At 44.7% G+C, this 27,043-nt stretch overlaps 1 pseudogene; it reads right to left on the bottom strand.

Moving 5' to 3' along the window:
• Positions 1 to 316: 316 nt before the first annotated feature.
• Positions 317 to 27,043, bottom strand: part of LOC120298160 — a 41,800-nt pseudogene continuing 15,073 nt past the window's right edge.

The raw sequence follows: 27,043 nt of genomic DNA, 5'->3' as shown, positions 1-27,043 counted from the left end.
TGCAGCCCACACAATGTAATTCTTCTGGCCTAAACGAGCACAGAGCTTTCCTTAAAGTCCATTGCAGCCATTCTGTTAATTCTGCCTTGTTCTTATACTTTCTAAACACAGGCAATTTCTTCCAGCTTTAAATTACAATGCAGTCCTTAGTAAGCTCTGGGCCCATAACCTGTTAGAGAATTTTAATTTCTCTATTGGTGAAAAATAAATCAGAAGCTTTCACAGTTGACTGCATTTAGATGATTCAAATAACTTTATATTTATATAAAAATATTTACAATACCATTCTTCTTTACAGCAACATAGCTTAATGAAGACTTCTTACAGAGACAGACCAGAGACAAAACATTTTCTTCCCATTGGCTGACTGAGTTACCACATGACTTTTCCTGTTCATGAATATTCCAGCAAGAACATTGGCAATGAAGGTGGGATGCCTGCAGGGGAAATGAAGTAAGAAGCTAGGCTGACTCACCACGGGAGGCTTGCAGCTTGGAGGAGGGGTGTCTGGCGATTGCGACTCGGCCTGTCAGCACAGAAATGCTGGAGGTGAGCTTAGTGAAGGGGGGCCCTTCTCAAACCCTGCAGCAAGAGGTGTGGACGAAGTTCCTGGGCTGCAACGATGGCGAAGATAGGCCGGCTGTCGAAGTTTGACACAGGTCATCCAGAACGATGGAGCTCGTACGTGACCCGGGTGGACAACTACCTCCGGGTGAATCAAATGCGCGAAGACGGCCTCAAAGTTGCCACGTTGCTGTGGGGGGGCGACAAGAGACCTTCGATATTGAGGAGAATCTGGTCGCCCCAGCACCACTGGAATCAATCACCTACACTGACTTGAAGAGGATGCTTTAAGAGCATTTCGAACCCAAGCTCTCAGTGATTGCCTGGTGACATGCGTTTGAGCAGAGGGACCAGAGGCCTGGTGAGTGTGCTGCAGAATTTGTTGCGGCCTTGCAACAAGCAGCTAGGCCCTGCGAATTCAAAGACTTGGAAGAGATCGGCTGGTCTGTGGCCTCGGAAGCCGGAAGTTGCAGCAGAAGCTCTTCGCGAAGGAAGGCCTCACGTTCCAAGATGCCCTGAGGGAAGTTTCAGCTGAAGAAGCAGCAGGCAGAGCTGTGAAGGCCTTGCGGCTTGCCAAGCCCCCTCAAGTTCCAGCCACCATCCATCAAGAGGTCGCTCACAAAGAATCCAAACAGGATCCAGAATCGGAAGTGGACCAGCTGCATCAGGCTCCGGAGAGAAGGCCTCACAGAGGGAAGGCCCAGCCAGCATCATCCTCTAGGTGTGTCGGGTATGGAGGCCGACATCGCCACGCAGACTGCCATTTCCACTCCGCCATCTGCAGGGTCTATGGTAGGCAAAGCAACATTGCTCAGTCTGTTTGGGTCGCCAGAAGTAACGTTACCCAGAAGAATTGCCTTAGAAAGGAACCAGAGTCCACAGCCAGGTGGGCTTCTGTGCATCACGTAGGAGCATTTTTAGAACGGAGGTCCACAGGCCACTTAGGAAGAAGTTTCACATCAACGTGAAGTTGCAAGGGGTCCCCTTGTTGATGGAGCTGGACACAGGGTCCGCTCTATCGATCATCTCCCTAGACACCTTTAACAAGGTCTGCAGCAGAAGCGGCCTACGGGTCAAACCTCATCCTCACAGATTTCCAAAATTCCAGAGTCAACGTGAGGGGAGATGCCACGCTCATGGTGCAGTGGAGGAATTTTGAGGGGCTGCTAGATGTAGTTGTGGTTGGGGGAGACTGCACGAGTCTGATTGGACTCGATTGGTTTGAAGCCCTTGGGATTCAGGTGACTGGAATAAACAGTGCAAACAACAGGCCTGGCAGGGGTCTGCAAGGAGTTTGCAGATGTGTTTAGTCCAGAACTTGGCTCCTACAAAGGCCCTCCTATTTCTCTGAGGCTAGACCCAGCTATAGCCCCCATTAGAATCAAGGCACGCAGGGTGCCCTTTGCCCTCAGGGGTAAAATAGATGCAGAGCTGGATAAACTGATTCAGTAGGGTATCTTAGAGCCTGTGGACAGCAGTCCATGGGAAACCCCCATAGTTACCCCACTGAAGGCCAATGGTGAAGTCCGAATGTGTGCGGACTACAAGTGCACACTTAACAAAGCGCTGCAGCAGCATTCATACCCGATACCTGTGGTCAGCCACATTCTAGCCTCCCTCAAGGGGGGGGGCAGATCTTTGCTAAGCTTGACCTGGCTCGGGCCTATCAACAATTGCCAGTTGATGAGGCAACAGCTGAGGCCCAAACTATAGTGACTCACGGGGCATTCAAGGTAAAAAGATTGCAATTTGGAGTAAACGTGACCCTTGGCATTTTCCAGAGTTTAATGGAGCGAATGCTCTGGAATATCCCTGGCGTTTGCCCATACTTTGATGATATCCTCATCGCTGGGGACTCAGCTGATAATTTAGCCGAAAGGCTGAGAGCCATTTTGCTACGTTTCCGCCAAGCGGGGCTGAAGCTTAAGCAAGACGCTTAAGATTGGGGTTAGCTCCACTGAGTTTCTAGGATTCTGCATTGATGCTCAGGGCATCCACCCTGCTGAATCCAAGCTGCAAGCAACTCAGCAGGCCCCAAGTCCCAAATCCAAGGGTGAACTTCAGGCCTTTCTGGGACTGTTAAACTTCTACCATGCATTCCTTCCCCACAAGGCTGCAGTGGCTGAGCATTACACTGGCTCTTGGACAAACAGGCCCCTTGGCAGTGGACACAAATACATGAAAAAAGTTTCAAAGAGGTCAAGGCCTTGCTCTCTTCAAATGCAGTCCTAGCGCATTTTAATGAGAAATAGCCGGTGTGCATTGCCTGTGATGCAGCCCCTTATGGGATTGGGGCTTTGTTAAGCCACTTGAAGGCTGATGGGACACAAGTCCCAATAGCATACTACTCTAGAACCCTATCATCAGCTGAACGCAATTATGCACAGATAGATAGTGAAGCCTTAGCCATAGTGGCTGGCATAAAGAAATTCCATGACTTCGTATACAGCCGCCATTTCACAGTCTTTACAGACCATAAGCTACTGCTGGGGTTGTTCACAAACCCCACACATAATATCCCCACGAAATCTGAGGTGGTCCATCTTCCTGTGCATATGACCATACACTGGTTCAAAAGTCAGGCAAAGACATGGGCCATCCAGATGGCCTCAGCAGGTTGCCATTACAGCAGGTAGAGGCAGATCCAGCACCTGCCAACCGCATCCTGTCCATTCAGGACTTTCCCGAATCTCCCCTCAATGCTAGGGAAGGATGCCAAGGAAGCGCTAAAAAGAACAACGACTGGTGATTGGCATCATCGGCAGGGAGACTTTTTGCTCTGCCAACACACAACTCCATGCACTTCAATGGGCCTGAGATGGGAACGCTGGCTAACCATGAAGCTGGACCGCCTCCATCCAGACCGGGCAGCTGCAGAAATAGCACAACCCAAGCCCCCCACACAATCAGCAATCGGTGACAAAGTTTGGGCGAGGAACTATGGTCAAGGGGCACCATGGGTGGTAGCTGTGGTTTGTAAGGTATCAGGGCCACAGTTGTATGAGGTGGCCCTGGAAGATGGTCGTGTGGTTCGGTGCCACATCAACCAATTGCAACAGCAGCAGGCTAATCAAACCCTGACCGCTGACAGTGAGGAGAACCGGCGAGTGCCAGGTGACTGCAACATACCTGAGTCCCGATTCTTGTGAGACTCGCAGGGAGAGGCAAGGTGACTTACGCATGTCCAAGTCACCACAAACTTCAGAGACTATGTCAACAGAAAGGGATTTGTTGACAGACTTGTTTCCCAGACTGTCAATGGGTGATGCAAGCACCAGTCTATCCAGCCAGGACATCCCGAGAGGCACCGGTCTACCCAGCCAGAACGTCCAGGAAGGCACCAGTCTACCCGAGGCGAGCAGCTCTAGGAACCCTGATATACCCGGCTTATCAAAGGGACTGGTAGACCAGGAGCCTCCAACGGCACTACAACGATTGGGGCAAGCGCGAAATCCGCCTGCCTACTTACAAGACTATATACATTATTGTGATATGTGATTACCTAGGGGGAAGGGGTGTTGTGTATTGAACCATTTTACAATGGCAGTTATAAAGCAGTTAAATGATTATGTTTAAACAAGTCTCTAACCGTTTGTGTATTGTTACAAGCCAGCACTTGAGGTGGCAAATAGTGCTTTAAATTCATTGGCTGCCACCTAGCAGCAGTCCAATATAAATAGAAGCCAAGCGGTTGTTAGAATCGCTTCTGTGTTGATTCAAATAAAGAGTTGTTAACCTTCCGACTACTCAATGCTTCACCAATCCCAGTATACAACAGAATGTATATTAAAAAAAACAGTTGCAGCTCACAAATTGAAAAATCCTAATCAGAATACTACCTTGCTCATAGACTTCATACTTTATGGTCCTTGACATCTTAAGCTAAATCAGTGTTTCTCAACCTCAACAAATTTAAAATGTGTATATTCTGATTTCCCAAATTCCCCAGCCAGCACTGGGGAATCCACTTGTTAAGGAGGAGAAACACTCAGAGGGAGGGAGGGAGGTCAAATTTTGCTAATCTGCTTTTTAAAACCTGCACCTATCTGAGCTAACTTGCAATGCAGGTAGGACACAAAGGAAGGAGATCCTTACAGATACTCTCAAGCTTCTCTCTTTCATAATGAAAACAACAGTCATTTTGTGACTATAGTTATGCAGCTGGGATTTAAAAGAGACAATTTCACAAACAGAGCTTATATACTCTATGTCCCCTCCCACCATAACTGGGCGTACCGGATATCTGGAAAGATCCCAGTTATGAATTAGACATGAAGGTATCACAGACTCTTCATCTTGGTGGCAATTGTCACAAAAATAGAGGCCAGTGAATGAACACAGCTTAGGTTTCACAAAGTAGAAGCCAATCTGCCTGGAGCAGCCTGGAAAGGAAAGACAAAATGTTAGGGATATCTTAAAATGCCAGAATCTGACTCCTGGTTATTGGAGAAGCTTTTGCATTTAAACAGCCTATTCCCCAATTGCTGTCTCCAAAGAAGTCAGTTTTCCGTTTCCACAATCCATTTGCTGATTAGGCCACTGCCTATAATAACAGGAAGCTATTAGAGTTGAACCAAAGTTGTCAAATCAGCTATTGCTCAGCCTTAGTCTCTAGATCTGTGTTTCTCAAGTATGGATGTGCCTGTGTGTGTAATATGTGTACACACACACACACACACATACACACGCACGCCTCCTGCCTTTATTACACATCAATATATTTTTATCTATTGCTCTTTATTTTTAGCAGAAAGAAAGGTCAAGACCAAAACTGTTTTAGAACAGAACTATTTGTTATTCTGATTTTAGTGGATAGAAATATAATAACTGTTCTACTCTGTGGCTGGAAGGAAAGATAGATCTCTTCAGAAATCAGGAAATGTGGCCTGATCTTTGGCTTTATTATCAGATTTACTACGAAAGGTATAATCTTTAGCTTTCCTTTGGTTCACAAAACTATCTTAGGAGTAAAATGGATTCCCGTATTTTCTGGCCAATAAAAATTCCTGCATTTCATTGTGAGAAGCTCACAGGCACTATCTTGTTTCTAGACTGAACTCTATACTGAAGGATTCTTGGACATTTCCCAGTTATTCAAATTGCAAAAATTGGATATTTTTGAATAATTACAGATACAGGAATAGCCCAATGTAAGCAAGGAAATTCATTATTCATTCATTCAAACAAACAGAGAAAAGTGCAGTCAAGTCAACAAGTAGATTAGTCTATGGTCTATTTAGAGATGACAATGAAGATTATGAATTAGAGAACGATATCAGCAGCTGGCTTCACAAACTGCATTTGCTCATAAGACCTGCCTGTCACACATTGTCTGACCTTCCTACATCTTTCTTCCTGTCTACTTGCAACCTCTGAACATTTAATAGACCAGCTTTTCACTGAGCCAGAGATGAATTTATGCTAATTAGAGATTCACAAACAAAATCACTTCCAATAATCTATGCATGCGCCTCTAAAATTTTTCAAGCTTTACTTTACCATCTTCTTGGGCAAATAGCCCTGAAAATAAAGTGTGGTTTTGGCATTCAAAATGAATCAATTACAAAAAAAACAGAACAATCAGACATTTAAGGATTGCCCCCCTCCCCTTCAGTTATTCCAGCTTAAGAATTTCTTGTTATTTCTATTAGTTAAATTAATATTTAGTCATTAGAAGACTGAAGAGATATAGTGAAACAAAGGCTTATGGTAATAATGACTTGTTTAAGACTTACGTTTTTCAATGACTTACCACTGCACAATTAATCTGAAGGGGCGTTGACTTACCTGAACGCCTTTTCTCAGCACGGAGATGGATAATCCACGCAGTGGGTTGAGACTGTATTCCTGGCCAATCAGATCAGTCAGCCAAAGTTGCCACGCCCTGTCCTGGACCATGATTCTCCAGTCTTGACTCGAGCGCAGCCATTGACTGACAGTAAGACGTTTTGGCTCCACTAAATATACCCTATTATCCTAGTCTATAAGGGTGGGTGTGGATTATCCATCTCCGTGCTGAGAAAAGGCGTTCAGGTAAGTCAACGCCCCTTCTCCAGCACTGGAGATGGATAATCCACGCAGTGGGACATACCAAAGCCTATTGTCCCTTGGGTTGGGGAATAGACTGGTCCCGTGTGTAACTTTGGTCTAGAACCTGCTGGAGAACCCTCCTACCGAAGGAGGCCTCTGCAGAGGAGTACTTGTCGATTTTGTAATGGCGAATGAATGGAGAGGGCGAGGCCCAAGTGGCTGCCCTGCATACCTCTTCAATAGAAGCCTGCATGGCCCATGCTGCTGAGGTGGCAGCACTCCTTGTGGAGTGGGCCATGATATGCTTGGGGACTTGCAAGGACTCCGCCTGGTATGCCCCAGTGATGCATGCCCTAATCCACCTACCGATGGTAGAGGACGAGATCTTCCGGCCCCTATTAACGGGGTGGAAGGATATGAAAAGCGCTTCCGAGCGTCGGAATTCCGCTGTGCGCGAAATGTAATGTCTTAGTGCCCTTCGTACGTCCAAGGTGTGCCATTGTTGCTCCAGGGGATGAGCTGGGTTTGGACAGAAGTCTGGTAGGACTATTTCCTGTGATCTGTGAAAAAAGGAGTTGACCTTTGGAATGAATGAAGGGTCTATTCTTAGGACTACCTTGTCCCTGTGAAAATGACACAGGTCCTTCCTCGTTGAGAGAGAAGCTAACTCGGATATCCGTCGAGCTGACGTGATAGCTACTAAGAATGCTACCTTATGGGTCAGGTAGCGAATGTCACATGTTTTGAGTGGTTCGAAGGGCGCTCTGGTAAGAGCTTGTAGTACTCGTGGTAGTTCCCACGATGGATACCTGTGCACGGTTGGCGGTCTGATGTTCGCAGCCCCCTTGAGGAAGGATCGTATTAAGGGATGCCTGCCCAAGGATTCACCGGGGCTGGCAGAAAGTATAGTTGAGAGGGCGGCGATTTGCCTGCGCAGCGTGTTTGGCGAGAGGTCCCTCTCTAGGCCATCTAGTAAAAATTCTAGGATCTTGGGAACTGTGATCCCTTTGAGTAACAATTCCTGTTTAGAGCACCATGATTGGAAGCTTCTCCACGTGGCCTCGTAGATACGGTTCGTGGAGGGGCGCCTTGATGCCTGTATGACCCTAATTACACCCTGTGAGCAAGCCCCCTTGGCTAAAATTGACCGTTCAAGAGCCAGACGGCTAGTTGTAGCCATTGTGGCTCTGGGTGGGAGATCTCCCCCTTGCTTGAGGGAGATCCTCTCCGGAGGAATCCGCCATGGATTCGTGCGGGAGAGACTCCTCAAGTCTGCGAACCAAGGTCTCCTTGGCCAATAAGGGGCCACCAGGATTACCTCGGCCCTTTCCCGCAGAATCTTGCGTACTACCGCCGGAAGGAGAGGTAAGGGTGGAAACGCGTATAGGAGTCCCCTTGGCCATGGGCTCCGTAACGCGTCCGTCTGGTCTGCTCCCCTGGATGGGAATCGGGAGAAGCGAGTTAGGTGGGCATTGGAAGGAGAGGCGAAAAGGTCCACCTGGGGAAGCCCGAAGCGGTGACAGATCTCCCTGAAGATCCTCGGGTGTAGTTGCCACTCCGAGTGATCTATTGTTGATCTGCTCAACAGATCTGCTTGGATGTTTGCCTCCCCCGATATGTGGTCGGCCTTTATGGAGGCCAGATTTTGTTCCGCCCAGGCCCCCAGTAGGAGGGCCTCGGCCGAGAGCGAGCGAGAGTGTGTGCCCCCCTGACGGTTTATGTGGGCCTTGGCTGTCACGTTGTCCGTCAGGACCAGTACGTGCCTGCCTTTTATGCTGCTGTGAAAATGCCTTAACGCTAGGTGAATAGCCCGTAGCTCGAGCCAGTTTATGTTGTGTCGGAGATCCACCGCTGACCAGCGGCCCTGTGTCCACTTGGTCCCCAAGTGGCCTCCCCAGCCGAATAAGCTCGCATCTGTTGTGACTACTACTCTGTCTGGTTCCCTGAAGGGGGACCCCCTGAGGAGAGCTGGAGATAGCCACCACCTGAGGGAGTGTCGTACTCTCAGAGGTATGCCTACCCTCTTCTGGGATGCACTGATTTGCTGTCTCTGAAACGGGAGCATGAACCACTGCAGTTCTCTTGAGTGCAGCCTTGCCCAAGGAACTATTGCTATGGTCGATATCATCTTCCCTAGCAGCTGGGAGAGGCAGACCAGCGTCACTGACTGACCGCGGCTTACCTGTTTTACGGCTTTCTTTATGCTGCTGAGGCGTTCCCGTGATAGGTACACCTTGCACTCCTTTGTGTCTATGACCGCTCCCAGATGGAGTATTCTCGTAGTTGGGGTTAGATGGCTCTTTGGAAAGTTCACCGAGAAGCCGTGGTCCTGCAGCAGTTTTACCACTAACTTTAGGTCCGCCCGAGACTGCTGGGCGGACGATGACTGGATTAGAATATCGTCCAGGTAGCACTGGACTCTGACTAGTACGTTTCTGAGGTGTGCTGCCAGAACCGCCAGAATCTTGGTGAACACCCTGGGCGCTGATGACAGGCCGAATGGAAGTGCCCTGTATTGAAAATGGTGCCCCCTGTAGGCAAACCGTAGAAAGCGGCGGTGAGCCAGAGAGATAGGGATGTGCAAGTATGCCTCCGTGAGGTCGATCGATGCCAGAAAATCCCCTTTCCTTACGCTTCCAAGGATGGAGCGTAGTGTCTGCATTTTGAATTTGCGGTATTTTATGTAGAAATTTAGCCTTTTTAAATCCAGAACGGCTCTCCAACCCCCCGAGGGTTTTGGGACCACGAAGAGGATAGAATAAAACCCCTGGTCTCTCTGGTTCATAGGCACCGGCTCTACGGCCCGTATGTTTAGAAGGTGCTGAACGGCCTCGTTCATGAGCCTTCTCTTTGTTGGGTTTGTGGGACAGGGGCACGGGCGGAAGCGGTTCGGGGGCTTTGAGAGAAATTCTAGAGATAGACCATGAAGTATGGTGTTCCTGACCCATACGTCCGTGGTGGTCTCTTCCCACTGGGGAGCAAACCCTGCTAGTCTGCCCCCTATGGGAAGGTCTGGGTGGGAGTCATCTGGTACGGCGGAAGGGGCGGTTGCTCCCCCGAAAGGGCCGTCTTCCCTGCGTTTGCCTATGTCTTGTGTTCTGTGTGTCCCCCTGTCTTTCCCTATCCTGTCTAGCTTGGACGGGTTGGGAATTTTGAAAGCAGTTGACCCTGGCTTCCGTACGAAAGGATTGTTTCCTTCCCCAGGAGCCGGGTCTCTTGTCCTGCCTTTTAAGCATGTGTTTAAGGACCTTGCGCTTGTCCTTGGTCTCTGTCAGGTATGGCGTTAGTGCCTCACCAAACAGCTTTGCCCCTTGGTACGGAGCCGAAGCCAATTTCCACTTGGATTTGGTATCCGCCTGCCAGTTCTTTAGCCAGAGGATGCGCTGCTCGTGTTGTTTGCCGCCATTGCCTTGGCTGAAAACCTGGTCGCTAACAGTGTCGCGTCCGACGCATATTCCGTGGCTGCTACCATTTTGCTGAGTTCCTGGTGAGTGCGTATATCCTCCATGGGAACCCGGCCCTGTAACTCACGGAGCCAACAAAGTGTGGCTCTGGTGAAAAAGGACGCGGAGGTAGTCACCCTGGTAGCCCAAGCTATTGCCTGGTGCGTTCTCCTGTAGTTGGACTCACTCTTTCGGTCCTCGGCTTTAAGAGCTTCAGCAAAATCTCCTGATATGGCCGTGTCCGATATCAGGGGACCTATGGGTTCGTCCACCACCGGCACCTCCAATGTTCCCTCTAGCTCCCTTGCTACGTTAAATAGCTTCCTCTCCGCATTGCTAGGAAGCGGTAGGAAGGTTGGCGCTGCCCACTGTTTCCTTATTGTGTTTAGGAACATGGTCGGGCATGGTATGCGGTGTTGAGTGGTTACCTTTTCGGCGAACGGCGGCTCAGCCTCCGTGTCAACTGTGACAGGCTCCGCTGGTGTCCCATGCCCCAGATGGGCTGTGGCCTCAGCCTTGCGCAGAATAGTAACAAAAAGAGAAGGGTTAAACAGGCCGCTGAAGGACGGCCCTTGAGGTGAGGTGTCCTCCTCTTCCTCAGACATTTGAATCCCTTGTGACGTATCTGGCTGGTCCAGGTAATCTTTCTCGGAGACCGACAAGTCTGAGAAGGAGGAGAGGTTCTGATGGTCCTCCGTTTCCTCCCGATGCCTCGTTCTAAGTCCTAGAGGCTTGGCTTTGGAAGTTTGAGCCCTGGCCTCAAATGCACGGTCCACTGCCTGCGCTATTAGGGTAGCTAGCAGATCCCCCGTCAATGCAGGAGGAGTGACCATTGCCTGCGACCCTGCAGGTGCTGTGGTTAGCATGGTCCTCGGGGTTTCCTGTAACCTCCGTGGGGAGGGGGATCGGGAGAGCGATGAGAAGTCGCCTATCCCACCCTCTGTTTGGGACTGTGATGAGTTCCCTAATGACCAAATGGCCCGTGGGGATGAAGGGAGACCCAGCGGTAGATCAGGACCTATCCCCCCCTTCTGCCTATTTTCAATTCTGGCCCTTTTCTGGGCTCTGTCGAACTCTTTTTCTAGGGCTTGGTGTCTTCTGATTGCCTGTTTGTCAGCCTTCTTTGATGACCTCCTTGCAGCCTTTCTAGGGGCTGCAGAGGATTCCGAATCCTCTGAAGCAGGTGCTCCAGAGGATGAAGGCGGGGCTCCAGTGGAGGGAATGATTGCTTCCTCCATTCTCCACTAACGCCGGGCCGCGATAGGGGGGACCCAGGTAGTAGGAGAGCTCCAACTTTGAGTAAGGACAGGCGCACTACTGGGGGCGTCTGGAACTCAGGAGCAGACTCTGCAAAATTGTCAGAGTTAGTCACTGTGCACGGATAAGAACAGGCACACTAATGGGAATGCCTGGAACCCGGCTTGACTATGGTGGGTAAGGACAGGCACGCGACTGGGGATGCCTGGAACCCACCACTAAATCCAGAAGCGTACGGGCCACTAATGGGGGACCCGAAGTCCGGAAGGAGCCAAAGGCAACTAAACACAGTTAGCTATGAAAGGTTCTTATTTACTTTAGATTGAAGACACCAAGTCCTGGAACCTGCAGCTATGTGTCTGATTTGAATGTCTCTGAATGAATAATAGATGCTTTAGTACCCCAGTACTGCTTGCCTATTAATTCACTCCAGCGGCTGAACCTATGCTTCACATGGAGCCTTAGATCCCCTGTTTGGACAAAAATATGGCCGCCGCTGCCAGGAGACTACTGTGCATGTGTTCAAAGGAGCAGGAGATTATTGCGCCTGTGCTAAAAAGGCTGCCTGTGCCACGTGCGGTTGTAACAAAGAGCCGCGCGTGCTCCCAGCTGTGCAGACAATGGCGCCTCGTTTAAAAATCCTGAGCAGCCTGGTGAGTGAAAGAGACTGCTCCTTCGCACGCCAGCTGTTTCCCTTAATCAATCTCCCTCCCAGCATGCGTCCCCTTTGTCCTCCGCTCCCCTCGCTAATTGCCTGCCTTTCTGTCTTTCTTTCTTTCTTTTTAACGCGAGGGGTTGCACGAGCCTCCCCGTTTGTTTAAGGCAGCTGCCGGCTGCTGGAAGGTGGTTGGGGTTTGGGTTAGGGAGGGGAGTTAGGGATTTCCCCCTTTTAAGTGGGGGTGGTTTCCCTTGTAGGGAATCTGACTTCCTGAGTCTTACAATTTAGCCAGGAAATTTTTGAGTAATCAATTAAATTGAATTAAATTATCTCTAATTAACTTTTAAACTAAGCAATTTCAGCTACTAGAAGAAAATCCCCCCCAATGGAAAGGAACTATACCTGCCCAGGAGCCAAAGTTGTAGGTCTTTCTGTGTGGCCAGATCAGTCAAGACTGGAGAATCATGGTCCAGGACAGGGCGTGGCAACTTTGGCTGACTGATCTGATTGGCCAGGAATACAATCTCAACCCACTGCGTGGATTATCCATCTCCAGTGCTGGAGAACTTATGTTAACACTGTAATAACAATGACCACCAACATCTTGTGTTCTAAAATCACATTAAACTACAAATGAACACATGGAGAAGTAAAATCCTCAATCTTAGTTGTTTAACTGGAAGGGAAAATACATTATTTAAAAAAGGCTTGACATAAGTTATCTTTTTGCAAGCATCCCATACGTGCCTACCTGCACATATGAAACTTTGGCAGTCCAGGCCTTTCTCCATGGGGATGGCAACCAGATACTGCAGCAAATATCCATTTTCCTTAACAGTATTCTTCAGGATTGCCTGTGAACTGCCATCCAGATGGCCTCCAAGTGTGAGGGCCTCCTCAGCCACTTCCAGGTAGGACATGAGCATCCGGCGGACCAGGTCGCTCCAATCAGTTGCCTCCTCTGTGTTCTCAGCTCTCAACTTCAGCACTGCTTTTGAAGTGATGGTCTTGAAGAATGAAGGTCCACCCAAGTTCACATCTGGCAGGATATCTTGGATGGTCTCAATTCCAAAGCTGTTGCTCAGTATCTTTTTATCATTTCTGGCTTTGAAGCATTTCAAGGCTTCTAAGGACAGGGAGAACACCAAAGGGACCCATGCTTTCTCAATCTCCAAGTACAGGACAGATTCCTTGACTGCATCTAGCTCGGGTTTCAAGGCACATGACCAGTCCAACTCAGTTGGGCCAGTTCTACTGTACACCGAGAAGGAAGGCAAGTCACCAGGTGGTCCACCTCCGAAGAAATCCTCAGAATCCTCTGCAGCCTCAGGGCACTCTAGAGTTTTCCACCCTTCATCCTTCTGTAATCTAAACTTTTTTAGGGCTTCATGCAGCCGGTCCAACCAGTCCTCTGCTTCATCCCGGGAGGAAGCCCGAAGACACAATCATTTGTTGGAAAAGACCAGCTCAAAGCGCCCATCACTGTGAGCCCGTCCCAAGGACTCACATCTCAGCAGAGAATAGTTTTCTACACATACTCGCTCCTCACAGTCTACAAAGAGCCGCAATTCTAGAGGTGAGAGCTCACAGAAAAACTCCTTCCAAATGCCCAGAGCTCCTCGACGTTCCAGAGTCCCCAATTTCAGCAGACCCCGAAATGGATTGGAAAGACCTACAAGTGGGACAAGAGAGGAATAGCTTTATGCACTCTCTAGCACAAGTGACATTTCTGTAAAGCAGCAAAATGGATGACGCTTCCATTACTATAAATTCTTCAAACCGCCATAGAAATCTCTCCTCCCATTCCACTTCCTCTTTCCTCCCTTAGTCAAAACACAAGTTACCTATTTCTCTCCGATGAACAACACTAAAGCCCTTCAGCTCCCTCCTAGGAGACAGTTTGAGTTTGCTGAGCTCTGCTGAGGATACAGAAAGCTTGCCTCGATCTGGGGCTCTCAATGGCATAGCAGGTTGGGTACTGGTAAGCCTCTCTAGTGAGGTACTGGGAGAACTGGAGAAGCTTTTTTCTGTTTCCTCGGGAGGGGAAGGAAGGTAAAAATCATCCTCAGTGATCCAGCTTCTTTTCTGTTGGGAAATAACAAAAGATAACATTTGTGCTATTACCCAAACAAGCTATTCTTCTGGCTCTGAGTTTACTGAATTCAAGCAGCTGGGCTGATGCGAGAAAATAATAAATTGTCCTTAGCAGGACAGCCTTCTCTTATGGCTGTCATGCATTTACTTTTGACATAGCTCAGATCTAATGGAGCCCAGGCCAAGATGGGAAGCAAGAATAAATGAAAAGAAGGGCGGTGATTAAGAAATGTGGAAAGCGTGGCGGGATGATTCTGAGCTTTACTAGATTTAAATAGAAATAAAATTCAAATTCGATAATAGCAATATTCTTTTGAGAGCTTTTTCTTGCAAGTGACCAGCAAAGCAGCCATCTTCTAATTGAGTATTATATTGAATGACTTGATCTGAGACCTTGCACTCTAACTACAGATCATTATCATTACTGTCTTTGGTTGAACTGATCAGGTTAAAAAAAAAAGATCCAATCATACAATTTAAAGCACCAAGAAAAATGGTCAACTAATTTAAACAATCTGATTTAAAAAATTCAGCCTGTGACAAATCAGATGTCAACACTGTGACAATTAAGAAATTGCAGCCATTTTACCTTTTACTTTATTTGTGCTTTTTCTGTTGCTTGGGATTCTCAGATGTAGAAGGGGTGGGTGGGAGGAATGCTTGAGCTTTTTAAATTAGCCTAAACCAGGGGTAGGCAACCTTGGCTCTTTTATGACTTGTGGACTTCAACTCCCAGAATTCCTGAGCCAGCATAAAAGAGCCAAGGTTGCCTACCCCTGGCCTAAACAATTGCAGTTAGGTGAGCTTTAAGGTCAATTCTAGATAAAGTTTTGGAGGGCTGTAAAGTGGGGAGGATTTTAGATTAATTGGTGAATGTGATTTATGACGGCCTTTCTGGGGTGGGAATTGCAGCTTGTTACTTTGTAACAGAGGGAGGGAACTTTAGTCTTGGGTTCAACTATGTAAGTGCCAATACTTTGTTTCCTGAATAAAATGATCTTTAAGGAAGAAATCCTTGCCTTGAAGTTCTTTTAATTGGTTTCATCTATCGGAACCATGACATCAGCATTTAATTTTTAAAATTCTATTAATTTTGAACAATTTAAACACACACATATATACACAGAAATATAAGCAAACCTGGAATTTTGGTTTTTTTTTCCCCTTAAATTTTCATATTATCAGGAGTCATTTTTAGAGAAATTTGGAAATGGCTGGGAAAATATTAGACACTGTTTTACAAAGGTATTCCATAGTCTTTCTTCTGGATGTGAATGGACTAGATAGGTGATATTTGGGAAAAGTGATCTGGGAAAGGTGACATCACTTATTAAATATGACATACAGATTAGCTCAAAGCCAGGAATAAGGCACTGTAGCTAGAGGAAATGAAGTCAAGGACAGGAAGTTTCAGTGAAGTTGCAGGAAAAGCATTTCTGGAGCTGTAAAGGAACTTCTTGATCAACATCATACATTCGTTGTGAGGCCCATAGCTGTGAATGTGACAGGATTTGCTATTTCTCATCTTTATAAAAAAGTGATAATAACAGTATGATAATACTTTACATGTATGATAAATCTGTACAGGTATAGCAAGTGTCTATTTGCATTTTAGTAGATTTGTTTGTAGTTTTCTTTTTTATCTTGGATTTATGTTAATTTAATTACCTGATAGTGTTTGTTAATCATAGCTCAATAAATACAAATTAAAAAAAAATATGTAGGAGTTCTCAGATCCCCAAACATTGAGTTAGTATCCCATGATAAACAACTTCCAAAGGGCTGCTTCAGGGAGATTCCCCAAAAAATAAAAAAAAAATTAATGCTTTTGGGAGAGTACTGAAAATTAAGGTCTATTTGGCATGCCTCGTGTACAAATTTTGGCAACATAAATAGCCTTCCAGAACTTACTAAACTATGGCAGAAATACAAAGGATGTATTATTTGAGGAGAGCCAAAAGCCTCATTAGACAAAGCAAGCCAGACAAGCCAAGATTTCTCTTTGCTATATTAAGCTTATTTTTTAAAAACCATCCTAAGCTTGTTCTAGAATTACACTAATTCAGGTTCCCCACTTCAAAACAATAGAGAACTAGACTGACTCTTTTGGCAGTTTTATTGCCAATTTTTGGCAATGTGGCCAGAAAGAGCTCCAGAAGCTGCAAAAACACAACAGAACGAAACAAGTAATTCTTACAGGGCAGACCACTGGTGAGATTGGTGAAAGAAGCTGGTCTGTTCCTGGGAGGCTTCCTTCATAACCACTGACTTCATCAGTCCGACTTTCAGCTCCTCTCTTGTTGCAATGAATTTGGGACACATCCACAGGTTTTTTGGTCACAATTATTGTGGTTAGCATAGAGGTCTGTTGGACACTGGTACTACTAACAGATTCTCCAGTCTTAGGTAAATTGGGAAGCTGTGAATTTATCATTATTGCAGGTAGCATGATGTCAACAGGGCCTTTTTCCAGTACAGTATGAGGAAGGTGCACAGTGCAGAAACTGGTAGCAGGGCAGGGGCACTCTGGTGGGGAAGACTGAGAGATGATGTGTGCTTCATGAACTCCTACAGTTTCCAACTTTCTCTGTGTCCTGGTAAATTCTGCTAACACCCTAGAAAGAAATAGAAAAATTTAAAACATTTGCAAGAGAGAGATCATCTCCAGTAATTCTATCTCTTAATGTACCACATGGAGTCCAAAGATAAGGTATCAAAGATGACTGAGGTTAGTCACATATTATTCAGCACATTCAATAACTGTTAACTTGCTCTTTCAAGCATAAAAATAAACTGTTTTAATACATGAATAGAATTGATACATTTTATACTATGTGTTAAGTTGGTCTAAAGCAGCGGTTCTCAACCTGTGGGTCGCGACCCCATTTGGGGTCGATCAACCTCTTTTGTGGGGTCGCCAAACGCGGCGACCCGCCATTTTGTCCCCTCCGGGGGCGCGCCGCGCCTCCGAAGGGCGCCACCGCGCATGCGCGCCGCGCGTGGGGGCGGCGGCGTGCCTCCGGGGGGCGCCACCGCGCATGCGCGCTGCGCGTGGGGGCGGCGGCGCGCCTCCGGGGGCGCCACCGCGCATGCGTGCCGCGCGCGGGGGCCCCGCCCCCATGCGCGCCGCACGTGGGGGGCGCCGCCGCGCATGCATGTCGCGCGCGGGGGCCCCGCCCCATGCGCGCCGCGCCGCGCATGCGCATAACGTTTGTGTGACGGGGTCGCCGTCACACAAACGTTGAGAACCGCTGGTCTAAAGGATTAGAACTGACAAGGTAAATATCCATTATACACAGTATTTTGAGAGTGAAGTTTCTAATTGCAGATAAAATATATAGGAAACTGGCCACGAATTCAAATTGCTCCTTAGTTGTGGATTTACTGAGTGAATCATCCAGACAAGACTACAGCTTTCTCAAGCTCTGAAAAGGGTGCCACTGTCAAACCTATAACTGATAAACTCTTATTGTCATATATAAACATTAAACACTTTCAATGTTTAAGTTTGTAGATAACGTAACATGCGGTGAAAAACCCACAAACTACTGATTATACTTCTGTGATGTAACACAAATGCTGAAAAGAAAATCAGAACACTTGCATGAATGAAATGGAAAGATTGTTTGATCAAGACAGCATCTCACATATGGTCAAAGAAAAATCGCAGAAACAGGACTAATGATAGGAGAAGCAACATTCTATTTTAGGCTTGGAAAAAAGGCAGAAAAGATATGCAGGTTGATTTCCCTTATTGACATGCCAACCACATTATTAAGAATCCAGGAATTATTATTTCACTAAAATTCTGCTTTAATACTTGCAGAGTTAAAATATTGTGTGGTATATCACTTTCACTATCATACTCACTCTTGGAGGTCCTGGTCCAAGTCTGCTGTTGCTGTTGTCATATCCACTTCAGAGTCATTGGAGATGGGCTCTTTCTCCTGAGCAGGGCTGTGAGTGCTGGTAGAATTGGCTGGGAGAAGAATGTCAGAATCCAGGCTGGAAGAGAGCTGTGAGGAACCAGTTGTGCTGATGCTCAAGTTGGAAGCTGTGAGTTTATCTGCCTGTTCACTTTTAGGGGCAGGCAGGATGGCTGGGTGAGCTTCAACTTCATCAGAGCCAGAAGATTGTGAGAGAGAACTAAGTGACTCCTTTCTTTGAGGTTCCAGTCCCACAAGAGGGTCCAACAGTTCCCAGGAAGGGCAAAGGCCTGACAAGGATAAAGGTGTGATGGTCCACTCGTTCAATACTGCTGACTTATACGAGAGGTCAAAGGCCAAAGAAGACAAGCCCTGCAAATAGCTGAGGAGAAATTCAACCTCCTCAGTATCCAGAAGCAGAGCAGATGAATGATAATATTCAAAGAGTTGAGACTTTTCATGAAGCAAGAGTTTTAGATAACACTCCATCAGGCCATCATTCAAAGCCAGCCTCAACCATGCACGACAACGCCCCACATCTGTATTGATGAAGATCAAGTTTTCCAGTTCAGAAATTATGTTTCTGAAAAAGGAGAAATAACCAGGAAGGGGAAAACACAACATCCATTAAAAGGACAGCTCACAAAGGCAAGGGAAAGCAAGGTTATGACTGGTGGTAAAAGTTGGGTTTGATGCATTCTTGTCTGATGAAAACATCAGGAGGTAAAAAGATAAAGGAGACCCTGTGGATTTTACTCCGCTAATCATTGCCAACAATAGCGGGCATCCTTATCTCCATTTCAAGGGCTATTGAGCTAGTCCTGTCAAAAAAACGTTTCTGTGGTCTTGTGGCCAGCATGATGTCATGGAGTGCTGTTACCTTCCCACTGAAGTAGTACCTATTTATCTAAGCACATCTGCATGCTTTCGAATGACTAGGTGAGGATGGGAGCTCATTCTATCACACAACGCTCATGTCTCAAACCTGTCTTTACTGAACTATGGCTGAAATACCATTGTTAACATCTTAACCTATGAACCATTTTGCTGCCACATCAAGAGGTAACTGAGACACATACAATTACAACATGGGGCTTTTTTATCTACTAAATCTAGACAAGAAGAGACAAGTTCTCTAGCATTCCACACATCATATGATTTTCTGCAGCCAAAAATCTCACTCTTGCATCATACTGTATACTCACCATGTAAATAAACATTGGACACTATTGTAACTTCCCAAATCAAAATTGTAGCATTTCTTAGTCTCACCTGTGTGTGACAGATTTTAGCAGAGTCCAAAACACTGGCTGAGGAAGGCGCCCTCCATGTTTTTTCCCTTTTGCTCCAATTTCTGCTTTGATGTGCTTAGTTTTCAAACCATGTACAAATACAGCCTCCAATACACAACAAAGAGTATTAGCATCTTGATCATCACTTGTTACAAGAGCATCAGAGGTCACGTAATGTTTCTGCAGGGCCTTGATGGAGTTCACCAGCTGCTTCTTGATCAACTAAAGTAACATAAATATAGGTTGTCTTAGGTTGCACCAACATTAAATAAAGCACCCTACTTCCAAATTACTATTAATACTATGCAAACACTGGCAGATCTCAATGGGCGAATATATTAGTAACGTCTGGGCAATGCAGTTCAAGAAAGATGCTAAAAAAAATAGAAAATATATGAAAAATAATAATGCAGCAAATAAACTAAGTCTTGTTTGAAACAGATCATTTGTTTTAACATTGATGCAGCATAGGCTTTGAAACATTCAAAATTTTGGTCTCAGATAATAAAAATACTTTTAAAAAATATTATATTATGAATTATCCCTTGAAGCAAAAGACAGGAGGCTGATTAAAGACATTTCAATAAGAGCCAGAATCCCTGGCTCTTATTATCTTAAGGTTGATGTAGCCTAAAAGCACTATTTCCAATATTTATACTTTCAAGTTATGCAAAATGCTTTACTTGATTTGACTTTTAAAATACCCCATTGCGCAACATGTTTTAAGGAGCTTCTGCTTCTTTCCTAAGTTTCAGTACAATCCATAAATTTTCTGCTATTTGAAAACCAGTTACCAGTTATTGACAGGCAATAAATGAAAAAAAAAAGTGGCAGGAGAGGGAAGATAAATTTTGTAATTGTACCTAATTTTCCCTGTTCACACTGTAACATCATATTGAAGTTTTCTTCTGTCATAATCTTGAAGTCCAGGAACATAATAGTGTTGCACCAATAAAGGAGAATATTTGTAGCTCAGGGTTGGAGTAAGGGGCCTTGGTGCTCTCTGAATTTGGTTGTTTTCTTTCGTTTCATTACCCAAACTAGCTAACATTATCAATGCTAGTAAGGCTTTCGCTCAATTTATAGCAGCCCCGCTGAAGCATCCCCTGGCCTTTCTGGGTGACAGTGGCCCGGAAAAGGCCTCCGACGTCCGGATCGGGCCTTCGGAACCCCGCTGAAGCGTCCCCTGGTTTCATTTCCAGGTGTCGGAGGCCTTTTCTGGACTGCTGCCATCCAGAAAGGACACCAGGGAACATTTCAGAGGGCCCAATCTGGGCCTTGGAGGCCTTTTCTGGGCACTGTCACCCAGAAAGGAGGCCAAGGGATGCTTCAGCAGGGCTTCGAAGACCTGATCTGGGCCTCGGAGGCCTTTTCTGGGCCACTGTCACCCAGAAGGGAGGCCGAGGGATCCTTCAGCAGGGCTTCGGAGGCCTGATCCAGGCCTTAGAGGACTTTTCCAGGCCGCTATCACCCCGAAAGGATGTCGGGAGACACTTCAGCATGGCTCCAAAGGTCTGATCTGGGCGTCGGAAGCTTTTCCCAAGCTGCTGCTGCCTGGAAATGACACTGGGGGATGCTTCAGCGGGGCTCTGAAGGCCTGTTCTGGGCCTCAGAAGCCTCCTCCGAGCCTCCAAGGCCCAGTACAGAGGCCAGGAGGCGGCCACGTGTTTCCGGAGGTCCCTTCTGGGCCTCAGAGGCCTCCCTCTGTTCTTGCCGGGAGCAGAGAAAGAAATAGAGAGGCTGGAGAGGAGTCATATCTTCACAAGGTAAGTAACCCGGTGCAGCAAGATGGGGGGAGCAATTGTGGGTTCCCAGGGAAGGGAGCATGAGATATTTCAGTGGGTCCGGGGAGACCTTGGGTAATCAGAAGCACTAGGTCCCCGCCATGGCCTTCCCCACCCTGAAATACCTCATATTCACTTAACAAGCCATGCATTTGCCCATGCATTAAATTAGCGAATTTGTGGGCGGAAGCTGGGAGTGACTCGCATTCACGGTACGAGATTTATTACTACAAATCCTCGAGTTACAAATAGAATGGATAGGCTCCGTTACATTTATAACTTGAGGACTACCTGTACTATTCAAAAGAGACAATCAACAAGCCAAAAAAGGAACAAAAAGACCGAAACATCTCCCCACCAGCAATCAGCACCCAAATGAGCATAGGTTAACTCCAAGATTAACATCAGACTAACAATCAAGTAAACGATACCTCAATCAAGGAACTGCAAACAAGCGAACAGTAAACAGCTCAACAAAAGAACCTCCAAGACCATCCCCCAGCAACACTGACAGGATAAGCCACTAGAATGAGAGCAAGCCCCACTCCTTATTAGCACAGATGTTATCTAGATGAAACGTCCGCAAGAAAACAACCAAGCTCAGAAAGCACCAAGAACCCCTAATAATAGCGTTGTAAAAAGGTGGTTTAGATAATGAGGATGGGTTTTAGAGGAAAATAAATGAAGATACTAATTGGAACATAAAAAAATTAAAGAATAGTTACCAATTATCGATACCAATTTGCATCAATCGTATTAATAAGTACCAATAATATAATGTTAAGCTTTGCTCTGAAAAATCGAAGGTGACCCCATGTGCCGTGTCAGAATAAATCCCAGAGCAGAACTCCAAAATTGAATTAAGTATAGAAATAGTATGCTGTTTTGATAGGGCAGAAAGGAATTATACTATAGTATAATAGATAGTGCTCGACTTATGACCACATTTGAGCCCATAGTTTCTGTTGCTAAGCAATATATTAGTTAAGTGAGTTGCACATCCTTCTACAATTTTTTTTGCCATAGTTGTTAAGTGACTCAGTGTGGTTTTTTAAAGCAAATCTGACTTTCCCCACAGATTTTGCTTGTCAGAAGCCAGCTGGGAAGGTTACAAGCAGTGATCATATGAACTCAGGACAACACAACTGTCATAAGGACATGCCAGTCACCAAGTGCCCAAATCTTGATCATGTGACCATGGGGATGCTGCAATTCTGCAATTTAAATGTGAAAACCATTCATTGGTCACATTTTCAGTACTATTGTAACTTTGAATGTTTACTTAACAAATGGTTGTAAGTTGAGAACTAACTATCCATAGAAATTATACCATTTCCATGTTAAACTCAGCTCTTTAACCGGACAACTTTCTTCCACCTACTGGATATGAGTTCCTACACCCAAAGCAGCCTTATTTCCAGATATCAGTTCAGGAATCTGTATTCACCTGCATAACTTCCTGTACTCGGCAGCCATTCCTAGTTGTGTGGTTGGAATGCATGTTTATCTTTGCTTCCGTCTCACACTTACATCACATGATAACCTGAGGAAAAATAAACATAAAGTAGAATTTTTACCATAGCCCCACATAAGCACATCAGAATTGCTGATAAGTAGTCTAGGCTATCTGTCACTTTCCTACTTATTTACTCAAAAGTAGATATTGGTGGGTGAATATACATTTGAGTATGGATGGGGAGTGAACAGTTTGCAAGATCTTTCCAACTGTCCTTCCAGCAATTTTTCTTCCCCAAGAACCCTACGAGTTAGGTTTGCTGAGCAGTGACAAGAGGCATCTCTATTTGTGAGGAATATAAAAAGAAATATTTTCCATGATGGTAGTGACTAAAAAAAACCTGGCTTATTACTGACCACTTCATTAGACAACCTTTTGGGTCCTCTTAATAAAGCCTTTAATGGTCAATAATAATTCCTCTTTCCCTTAAGAAGAACAAAAGAAACTGGCCTAAAAACATGCAGGTGCCACAACATTATAAGCAGAACACAAGTTAGCCACGGAAACACATTTATGAAGCAATAATTTATGAAGGTGACTCAAGCAAATGCCCTATATAGCTTATCCCAAAATCCAACCAGTAATAAAATTGTTTCACCACCCCAAATTTCATCACTTGCCTAGATTTGGATATGTGTAAATATACTTCCAAAGACTTCCCCAAAGTTCCTGGGAACTTGATTCCCCACAACACTTAGCAAAGTGTTACATTTCTTATTATATTGCAATTCCCATCCTTCTTTTCCTCCCTTTATTTCATTTCCTCTGAAGTCCACTTACCAGTAACCACAGGTTCACCCCAGGACATTAGCAACTCCTTTCCACCATAAAGCAAACAAACTGATACAATTAATGCTTAAACACCATGTACTCCATTGAGGTGGGTAGGTGTCTGAATAGGGTCATGGAAGCTCCGGAGACCAAGGGCAAAAGCTGCATTGCTCCTCTGAAGTAGGGGTAGAATGGAGAAAATAAGCCCCTGGTTTTGAGGCTGATCTTGTCACAAGACTTCCTGAACTCTGAACACTACAGTTTTAAAAGCAGAACACAGCAACCACAGGGTGAATTTCTTTTAAACTCTGACCTCCTATTGATGGAGAGAACCTTCACCTCTTCATATGTGTACAGACTAGATTTCCTTCCATGGACAACAAAATTATAATGTAGCATAGTGGTCACATCTTTGGAACCTCACAAATCCAAATTAAAATCCTATCCTAGTTGAGTCACTGGATGGGCTTTTAGGAGTATTCCCCCTCCCTTTTCCTAAAATATATTCACAGTAGAATTAACTGGTGATAGGTTGATTTTCCAGCATTATGGGAAAAATTAGGGCCATAGTCCAGTGGCAGAATGCTACTTCGCAAACAGAAAGCTGAGTTCAATACTTAGCATCCCCAATCATAATGCTATGAAAATCTCTGAATGAAATCTAGTGATTTTCTGCACAGATAGGCACCTTGGCAATTGCCAGATATTTTAAACTTCAACTCCTATTAAACCGCTCAGCCCAGTCAATGGCAACGGAATCTGGGAATCATTCATTCTAAATAGCAGGAACCACCCAGCCACGCCTGGCCAGTATTAATCTACATAGACTATAGGCAAAAAGCAACACAATTTTATTATTCTCAAGAACTGAGTCTGGATACCTATAATTAGTATTATGTTATTATAAAGTAGCCAACATCTAGGGAAATGTAGGGAAATCCATTTGGAAGAAAGGACATTGAATGCCCATAGATCTAGGTATGTGCATATATTACTTGGAAGAAATGGCATTCAGTTACTCAGATAAGTTGCAAACTCACAAAAACTAAGCAGAATCAGACATGTTTAACACCGAGATGACAGACTAAGACAGGTTATGAAAACTGAAGCAACATCCCAGAATAAAGCTCTGAGCTAGCCATCTCCAAACTGTTGCCAACACTGTGAATCCTGAGACTTCAATTTGAGAGAGACTATGTTTTAAGATTGAGGTACAAAACACACAAACACAAAAAAACTCTGTCCTGGAATACATAAGCAATAAGCAAACCAATACCTTTCCTCCATTATTTCACAGATATTATCACACATAAAAAGCTTGTTTTCAGGATGCACTTCGGTCCTATCTACACACTCCAGAAACATGTGGAGGCCTTCTTAAAAGTTTACACATCAAAGGGATGAAAGCATATGCGGTTTGACACAAACACTTGGAGTCTGTGAATTGCTGAATGTATTGACAAATCTGAAACTGCTTACTGTTGTCTTGTGCTTCTCATAACAGAATTCTGAAAAACACCAGGCAAAGTGCCAGCATGAGCAACTCCAAGGCACTGTTGGAAATATAAGCAGACATTGAAAGAAAAAGTATTGGGGAATGGGGAGGGGGAGCAGAAAGAATCTTGCTGAAGAGCTATGTAGCACATCAATATTAAAGCACAAAGCAGTGCAAGCTCTCACTATAATGGAGCCCCAGCTCTCTGGAACCAACACAATAGCAAATATATACTCTATCTCAATGGACACTAATAATAATGCTTGATGGGACTGGATGGGAGACACAATGCCATCTGGCTCAACATCTGTCTATCTAAACAGTTACATTAAAACCAGTGCATGAGAGTTTAAAGATGCTTACGCTTATCTGATATAACCCTCTGATTTAAAAGCAGAAATTTTCCAACTGGTATCATGTTTATCTTTAAAAATAAAATAGTCCAAATCATGAGAGGCAAAACTGCATCCAAATGTACAAAGTGAATACAATCAGTCCTGTAGATCTTGTACTGCAAGTATAGATTCTGGCATGACCACTAATCGTAGTGACACCATTCCACTTACCTTAATTTCACAGACTATAAAACAGTATTAGCTGTACCTACTACTCATGTCTCAAAATTAATACTTTGAAACAACAAAGATGGTCCAGTTCCTCCTCTTGTGGATCAGCTCTCTTTAAATGGGAGTAGATGATAGATACCAAGTCAGCATTTCGGGGCAGAAAACTTTTAAACAATAAAGCCAAATCACTCAGTGACTAACTCAGATCCTGGAAATGGTTAAGCGTGATCTCCCAGGCATGATTGTATTGTTCCACATAACATGATGACAAAGCTTTTTCCCATCATCTGACTGAAGCTGCCGTCTTGCACTTTAAGTTGTAATTTAATATGCTGAAAGGTGAAGTTTATCAGATGTTGAGAGCTTGACCTTTATGTTGATGGGGAAGAGTTTAAGAAATCTTTTCTTTTTCTTTTTAATCTATATTTTTATTTTATTCAAGACAAGGTTAAAATACAAAATAGAAAACCCCAAAGAAAAAATCCCACAGAAAACAAAAAAAGAAAAAGAAAAAAACAAGACAAAAAACAAAAACAATCAAAACATTTTAAAAAAGTGCATCAAAACAATACATATAGACATATTATCCCCTCTAGTTGAATACTGATCTACATTACTACATTAGCTCCCACCCTGTAATAAATCCATCCAGTCTCTCTCAATCTTCATAGAAGAAAAGAATTTGTCACTTCCCTTTTCAGTCAGAGGCTGGATATTGTAGTAGAAACATATAGGCTTGAGCTTTGGGACAACAGATGAAATCCATTTTGTTAGTTCTCCAGCTGCAAAAATATCTCTTTGATCTCAAACTGGATCAAAGTCCTTCTGTGTGTCTTCATCCAAAGTTCCATGCCCTAACATTTTTTGCAAAAAGATTATAGTCTCGTCCAGTTTTTTAAAGAGAAATTCAGCTAAAGGCTGAATATTTCCTCACACTCCTTTCTTAGATTTCAGCCACTCTTCAGCTATTTTAATCTGTGAAACTTGACCAGGGAACAAGAACAATCAAGATATGTTTTCCTCTATATTTCAGTTATAAGAAGGTTATAAGAAAAAATCAATAAAAATAAATTCCAGATATTTTGCAAATTCAAAAAATACAGAATCTAGTGGTGAGAGTCTGAGAGCTCTTCACCCACGCAAATGCTGCCTTGCTTCCATATGGAAGGGACAGAGATTATCTAGAATAATATATCAAAAAGTAAAAAGAAAAAAGCAATTAGAATCTAACAAGGGGTTGAGATAAATCAGCATTCAACCACTAATCAACTTTTAAAGCAAAATAAAATAAATCCAAAAAGTGAAAGTTAATACTCAGGCATGCTTAGAAAATGAAACTGCTTCACTGGAAGATGTATATGGCAAGTGACTTCAATTGCTTCCAGAGAGAATTAGAAGCTTTGGAAGTGAAATCAAGATATCATTGGTAAATGGAAGAAGAAACTCTTACTGTGCAGCAGGCATCTTGAGAGGAAGTTGTAAGGTCCTACTTCAACTAATCCTCCCAAGAAAGCAGAATTCTTGAAACAGGCATTGTTTCAAAAGGAACTTTTATTGAGAGGCAATGATAGCAAGAAAATAAAGCAAGATCTGATATTTTCCCACACAAAACATTATACTAAAGCATCCCATTCGAACCCCACCCCA

Source organism: Crotalus tigris, unplaced genomic scaffold, assembly GCF_016545835.1.
Source record: "Crotalus tigris isolate CLP2741 ecotype Arizona unplaced genomic scaffold, ASM1654583v1 scf7180000023748.49737, whole genome shotgun sequence".
Classification (NCBI taxonomy): domain Eukaryota; kingdom Metazoa; phylum Chordata; class Lepidosauria; order Squamata; family Viperidae; genus Crotalus; species Crotalus tigris.
This window is presented reverse-complemented; position numbering and strand designations above follow the sequence as displayed.